General features: G+C 33.6%; 1 long non-coding RNA gene across 1 annotated transcript; it reads right to left on the bottom strand.

The window, feature by feature from the left end:
* Nucleotides 1–4,277: 4,277 nt before the first annotated feature.
* Nucleotides 4,278–4,717, bottom strand: LOC136066221 (uncharacterized). Its single transcript, XR_010627677.1, has 3 exons — nucleotides 4,703–4,717; nucleotides 4,472–4,597; nucleotides 4,278–4,378 (listed from the first exon to the last, which is right to left on the bottom strand). It is a non-coding gene; the product is annotated as an uncharacterized LOC136066221 (long non-coding RNA).
* Nucleotides 4,718–7,950: the final 3,233 nt, after the last annotated feature.

Below are 7,950 nucleotides of genomic sequence, written 5' to 3'. Positions count from 1 at the left end.
TTGTTCTTTTTTTTCCCCCCCCCCCCCCTTCGTTTACTTTACTAGCTTTTTTTTTATAGTTTTCATCTTCCTATCTCCTTCTTCCATCTGTTGATCATCTATTTGCCTTTCTTCTGGCCGGCCGTCCCATCAGAGGCCTTATCGATACTCAAGTGGTTCACTTTGATCAACGTTATCCTGCCAAGGGGTTACCTCCCCATTAATGCGGTCAGGGGGGTTAGTTGAGTGCATTAAATGCGAGAGTGACAGTTTACTTTGGGGTTAGCCTCTCCCCAAAATCACCTTTGCCATGCCGAAGATAAGGTGGTCCTCGGCGTGGATTGGGAAAATAGGCTTTCCCCCACTTTGGTTCAAAATAACTTGTGCTCCTCGGCATGGGCCTTGGGCCTGCTACATGATGGGCCGAGGCTATCAGGCCCACGGGCCCCACAAAAACATATAGTCCACAAGTATGAGTGTAATATTCAACAACACAAAAATTTACACCATGATTTGTCTTCTTTTCATTTTTCTACTTTTTATTATTATTATTTTTATTATGTCAATTTGAATTCATTGTTTAAATTTTGTAAAATCCATGTTTACTCTACATTATATTTAATTATGAAGTTTCTAGGGTATGCTATATATTTGATGGTTGATTCAAATGATTTCTTGACAAAATTTTGTTTTAAAAATTTGATTAGTTGTGTTATATTTCTTTGATTTTTTTTTTAGTAATGGTAGTTTATTAATTTATGCAGTAAAAATTTTCTTTTGACAATTCACAAAATGATCCTTAAAGAACTATTATTATAAATTTTTTTACTTTTAAATAAGTTTATCCACAAATAATCATTAATAATATTCCCACGCATCGCATGGGTCTATGGCTAATATATAATAATAGTAAAAACCGTTATAAATGAGGTTATGAAAAAAAAAAATGATAAAAATAATCAACTACTATCATTATGAAGTAATAGTATATGATTTTACATATCTAAAGAAATGGAATATATAGAGTTTATTAAAGGTATATGTAAAGATTCACATTAAAAAAAAAAAAATTGTAAAGGTTAAAAAAAAAGGTATATGTAAGGTTTTTATTAACATAAAAAAAGAAAAAGAAAAATCAATTATTAAAACTAAAACAAAAATAATAATAAAAATATATAGGGGTAATTATATTTCTCTTCCTTAAGGTTTAAAGAAATGACACTCCACTCCAAACTTGAAGGGAAAAAAAAAATACTTTCTCTATTTACATTTGTTTGACCAAACTTTGTTAAATTAATATTAAAATATTGTGCACTAACCTACCTATGCTTAAGGGTAGATTTCCCAAATTATCATCAATTTTAGAATTAAAATCTCTTATTTTAAAATTTTAAAATAAAGTGTATTAATTTTTAAATATTAAGTAATAACTTTTGCTTTTTTTCCCCTTTTCTTTTCTTAATGAATTATGGAGAGATTTGCCGTTTCAAATGTTTTGGTACTTGATAAATTTTATATTTTTATTCTAATTTTATGAGTAATGTTTTTACTAACTATGGTTAAACATTTATAAAGAGGTTCTTAAAGAAATATAAAATATTTTGTTATTAATATAATCAGAAGGAGAGAGTGTTGATTTTATATATATATATATATCTCGATTCTCGCGCAAAGCGCGAGTCTGCGTCTAGTGTATAAATACTTTATTATCAAAGATATTTGACTTGTAGTTGACTTCTTTATATGGTGACACATAACCTCTGTAGCTTCCACAATTTTACACATGATTGTTATTTTTTGATTAAATTCAATTTTTTACTTAATTATTTTACTTCCCACCGGATCACTACCTCTCTCCTCCTAATAAACCCTTTCTTTTTCTTTTTCTCCGTTCAGACTTCAGAAAGCTTCAATGGCTAAACAAAATATGCGATTGAAGAAGCCAACTTCCAGGAACACCGAAACTCATTCGTCACTGTCAGTTTGTGACCACTTGCACCAAGATGGTCCATGTATATCCGAAATTATGTGAAATCCAATCCACAAAGGGACAAAGTGTATGACAACAATTACCATGGCTTTGGTTGGGTTTATCATTTATGATGAGAGAGTGAAAGAGTCTGGCAGAACGTATAAGGTTTCTTTTTTTAACATTAAAAAACAATTCCACCCCTCTTCTTTCTTACACATGGGATATGATTATGTTCTACTTCTACATATATATAATTCTTTGTCTCTTAAAATTTTTACATGAATATTCCATAGAGACAGGTCCGGCAGCCAGAATTAAAGATTTAATTCTTGCTTTTATGATGATTCCTAAGTACAATTAGTTAAGTTTTTGAAAACAATGGCGGAAGGGCAAGACATGGCTACAATGATGGCTGAAAGACGCCGGCATAGATTCCATTCGCATGCACCAAATACCTGCATGTGAGGTTGTCTACAGATTCTACTAAAATTTGAAAATTTTCATACAGTTAGAAAAAATATATAAATAAATATATATATATATATATTTTAAATTATTATGAATAGATTTCTTTCAAACAACTGAATGTACAAGAAACTGCTTCAAGCCTTCAACAACACAAATACAGGCAACTTAAAGTTGTAAACCAAAGCACCTAAAAAAAGGGTGCAGCTTTCCTTGTGTCGTTCCCCTAGATGCATGACAACTTCCTCTTGCTAAAGCGCACTGAGCTTTTCCCAAGCTGATCACAAGCTCCACTCTGCATAATGCTTTGATCCCCACCCAGTTATTGGGTTTCCTCCTCTGCCTCATGTGTCTAGATTCGACTCAAGCTTGTTCTCCTAGAACTGAGTCATTAATATGTTTCTATTATCATTTCTCCACCCGGCATTGCTTGATCACTGCCCAACTACGTTACCAGGCCATGCTCTTGTTTCGATCTAAACTAAGGTACACAATAGCTACAAGATTTCATTCTTAGTAGGGAATTGATTGATCAGAGACAGCTGGTGACCCTTTAGTTTCCTCCTAGTTTTTTCTTAGTGTTTTAGAGTTTGTGCAATGCAAGCATTCATGTGGAGTTGTTAAGGAATTGGTAACGTCTAGATGGTGAGGGTAAGAGTCCTCATGAGGGACCATGACCCATACATTATTTTCTTATTTGAGACTATGGTGGGAAAGGATAAGATTAATAAGATCGATGACCTTAGGTTATGTGGATTGTCATTGTGTACCAACTAGTGGTAGCTAGAGATGGCGTGAAGATGGTGGTCTAGCTCTTTTATGGAATAAGGAAGTCGTTTTAAAAGTGGTGGGTGCATCTGCCTAGCTAGTAAGTGATGTAATCTCTTAATCAGGTTGTAGGGACTGGCTGTTTGTATGCAGCTATAGGTCTTCCTATTTTGTCAAGAAAGAGAAATTCTGGAAGATTATTTCAAGCTCAGTGAATGCATTTCAAGGGGGCCCTTGTGTTTGCTGTGGGGATTTCAACTGTCTTGTAAGAAAAGAAAAGTTTGGATGCAAGGCTGACTCTTCTCCAAGAGGAGGTCTCAAAGGGTTCATGTAAGAATAAATTTGGGTTTTACTGGAATTAGGCATACTTGGTGTAATAAAAGGGAGAACTTGCTAGCATAAGACAGAGGCTAGATAAGATAGTGTGTTACAAGCAGGGGTGATGCAGGAGCATAACCAAAAGTTATTTCAATATTTCATTTTATATTTTATGTGGATAATTGCAAATTGTAACATAGTTATTTATTTGTTTAGTTTGGATTAGTATTTGAATTCCATTAGGATTAGTTGTTTATCTTTAGCATTTGATTAGTATTGGATTAGTATTTGATATTGTTTAGGATTTGCATTAGGAGAGTTTGACTTTATCATTGTGATTCTTGGAAGTTGTATATAAAGCTCCAAATGATTTCTTTTGTATTCAAACTATGATTATTATTATTCAAATTATTTGCAAAAATTGCATTGCATTTGTTTGGTGGTGAGCCCAAACACCTTAGGTGAGAAGCCTAGATTGTCCTGAATCAACTTGGTATCAGATGAAAAAAAAAAAAAAAAGTCAGTCATGTTCATCTCAAAAAATGTATGTTCTGTGGCAAATAGTATAGCTAACTTCCTTGGGTGAAAAAGTATCAGTCTCCAAGAACTTTTTCAGGGATGGTCGAGTGACGATTAAGGCAATAGCTGAATTATTACCTGCTTACACTACACTATGACCACACTTAGGATCAGCCAACCAATATTGTTAGTATCCATGTTGTAGGATTATGAGCACTTAAGGTTTGGACATGACCAAAAAAGCCAATATGATAATTTTGACAGGGATAAGCTTGTGTATCCAAGCCTTTGGTACTCAACCTTGAACTGAAAAACCCCATAAACATCTGGAACCTTAAATGCTGTAAAATAACTACCCTGCAAGATGACGTAATTATGAATAGAGGTGTACTAGAATCTCAGGCAGTGAAGTTGCATGCAACATATGCCGTAAAGAATCTAATAAAGTACCTTCTTGTCAGTTGATAGATTCTTCAGAACATAGGGACTCATCATGTAAAACTGGACTTGAACATTGTCAGCCACATATGGTTCCCAACTTGTACCAGACCACTCATAAATCTCAACCGAATATTCCTTCAACCAGATTTAAAATGTGAGTAGTTGCTAAAACCTTTCCTTTCTTATTAAATTTTAGCACTTATATTTTAATAATTACTCCAGTACTAAAAGTAAAATTACCAAGTCGTCGTTGACCCTATGGATGGTAGGTTCATTGGCCTCTCCAGCTTTGTGATGTCTTACATTCATAGCCTATGATCCAAACATGATGCAGCAGGCAACGACTTAAAAAAAATGTAGTCAAATGATGACATAAAATAAATGATTTTTTTTTTTTTTTTTAAGAATCTTATTCAGATGGAACTAAGTAACATCTAGGTTACAGTAAGAGACTTAAGATGACCTCTTTCATGGAAAGCCCATTTGCTAAGTTCAGTCCAAAACTGCTCCTTACCCGATTTCTCATGTCTGATGCCATAAAATAAATCTATAATCAGCTTCTATTTAGAAGCAGATGACCATTTTCTAAGTATTAAAAAGAATATGCATAAAATAAGATGCATAAGTATATTTATATCACGACCTCATTTTTCATGGATATCCAAATATTTAGTTAGGAGATTCTGAATGCCATGAAAACTTGTACTGTAATCATCAGACAGAAGGCAATCATGAGAGATAGAGAGACTGCAACAATTGTTGATGGATGAGATATTGAGAGGGAGAGAGAGAGTGTAGCTCATTTGTCAACAATCAACACCACTTCCAAACCATAATTTGCACTAAATTAGCATGACATTATTATTATTATTTACTTCTCTCTGTTCTGGAGGCCCCTATTGATAACCGCACATCCTGAGCACGGTAATCTCTCTATCAGAAACTGTATTGGGTATTATGTCCAAAGTTCTATTAATTCATTAATTTATATTGCACTCTTACAGTGTATAAATATATCCAATTTGCTTATAGGATTAAGCTAAGAGTTTGTTGACAACACTTATAGCTGCCTCTAACAGATAATTTATTCAATTTCCTTGTCACCGTCAACGAATTATGAAGCAAAAACTGCAAGAATCTACCTCAGCAACAATTTGTGTCTGTTTGGAACCCCATAGTTTTCACTGGCTTATTTGCATAGTGTTTATCAAAAGTGTAATTTTTGGTAGCTTTAATATATTAAAGGTGTGACAAAAGCTAAAAGCTAGTTTTTGGTGTTTATTTGTTAAAAAGCAGAGGCCAAAAGCAAAAAGCTTTAAGCTTTTTGCCAAACGCACACGAATGTTTGACCATTGAATTATTTCTAATGCAGCTACCATTAAACATATTTAGCATAAGATAGTTTAGGCATTTGAATATGGGTAGTCCAAACGTGTCATATTTGGATACAGTCTTCACTAAGCCTGCCACTTGCTTGACACTGAACAAAGGCAAGCCAAAGTTTAACTCACTTGGTTGGACTCCCAGCCTTCTGCACCTCAGATCTGAAGAATCTGAAAACAAAGCCAAAATTTATTAATGAACATGACATGAGCAAGAAAACTTTGGCAAGGCTGACCAGTAACTACTACATACAGATTGCTGAACATACTTAATGAGCTGGAGATTAAAATCCAAGCATTGTTTCTAGCCTGCAACAAAAAACAGCTGAAACTGTTCAGATTTTATGAAGATATCAACTGCACTAAAACCATGCATTATAGAGATCAAAGCAGCCTAAAATGCTATTGAGAACATAAAGGTTTCATATACATGCAAAGTTAATAAGACAAATCCTTCTCATCAATACTAAAGTCATTCTAACCATAACCTACTAAGAATCTGTGTTGCGGGCACTACAGCAACAAAACATATCCCCAACACCAAAAAAGTCATCAACACAACCAAAAAATCGCAACTTCTCGAACACAAATAAACATGCCGTAGGGTTACATCAAGCAGGAGATATATAAGATCTAATTAGTTAAGATCAAAACCACAAAATTTGGTCCTGTTAGAATGATAAATATATCATACGATCTTATTAATAAACCAATTCCACATAAAGGATCTACCCCAACATGAAACATATTACAATAACAAATGTTATCGGCCTAAACTTCAATAATGGAACAATTGTCCATATTTCCAAAGTCTCAAAAGAATTAAAATATATGTTACTCAAATTAATAAGCATCATGGTTGCTCTTGGTATATCAAGGTTTATGCAATCACCATTATTTTGAGCATAATGATAAGGAATAGGTTGGGAGGCCGATTATTTCTTGGCTCACTAAATTTATTTCTTAAAAATCACATCAATTTATCTAATAATTTGACAATTACACAATTTGACCATTACATAAATTGATTTCTATACATCATTTTCATCCCAACAAAGAAGAAAACCAAAAAAAAAAAAAAAAAACCTAGTACAAAAGACTTCAAATTGAGACACATTTACAGGGGAGAACCTTCATAAATACAAATCAAATGACAATACATTTGAAAATTAACACTTGCAAGAGGTCAATCTTTGGATTGTAGTTTTAATAGTTGAGGCAATCAATTTTGAAATATACTCTCAAAGTTTCAACAACTTTCTTGGACTTGTAAAAAAAATATTACTTTCCCCAAACCAGCAATATTTTTTTTTATTCCATCTACAAGTACAAAATCCATAAATTCACAATTCATTAGCAGAAAGTTAAACACCATATTAGTAACACAAGAAAAACATAGAGTTAGTAAAATACACAACTATATTTATTTCAACTTCAAAAATATGACCATTGTCGACTTTTTAAGACTAGCCATAATTGTTGCTGAATGTAAGCCATGAGTGTGACAAGGTGACTACACCAGCCTTGCTTACATCGCCATCTCTTCCACCTGAAATATGCCATCTATTCTATTGCAAACCAGCTTATTTGGAGCTCTAGCCTCTGTGGCCGCAGTGCTCCCTTGCCTGCATATAGATGACTTAAGAATGAAATACATAGACATTAGTTGATGAAACTATATCACCTATTCACCTTTGCGGGCAGCCTTATATCAAAATTTCCATAAAGACCAGATAGAAGCTATAAAGATTATAGAAAAATCATCCAAACCACATCTTTCAGCAAATCGCTAGTCAACCAGGTAGAGACCCAAGCTTTCATGAGTTTAGGAATCAAGTTATCTACTAGGATTGATAATACAGAACCAAACCACACAGCTTGAGCCAAAGAGATTATGATTCAAATAAGATTAAGAGTTTTCTCATGAGCCTTACATAGAGGACACAACATCCTACAATTTCTGTTCCCTCTCCAGTTGTTTATATGTTTGCTCAAGAAGATTATACTTAATTTAGTGTTCATTTTGAATGCAGAGGCAAACTTTCTCACTAGTAAAGCAAATCAGTGCTACACAGAACTTGCATCACCAAGTGTTTGTACCTCACC

This window comes from Quercus suber, unplaced genomic scaffold (genome assembly GCF_002906115.3).
Source record: "Quercus suber isolate HL8 unplaced genomic scaffold, Cork oak 2.0 scaffold_3B, whole genome shotgun sequence".
Classification (NCBI taxonomy): Eukaryota; Viridiplantae; Streptophyta; class Magnoliopsida; order Fagales; family Fagaceae; genus Quercus; species Quercus suber.
The sequence above is the reverse complement of the archived record's forward strand: the minus strand, read 5'-3'. Positions and strand labels throughout refer to the sequence as shown.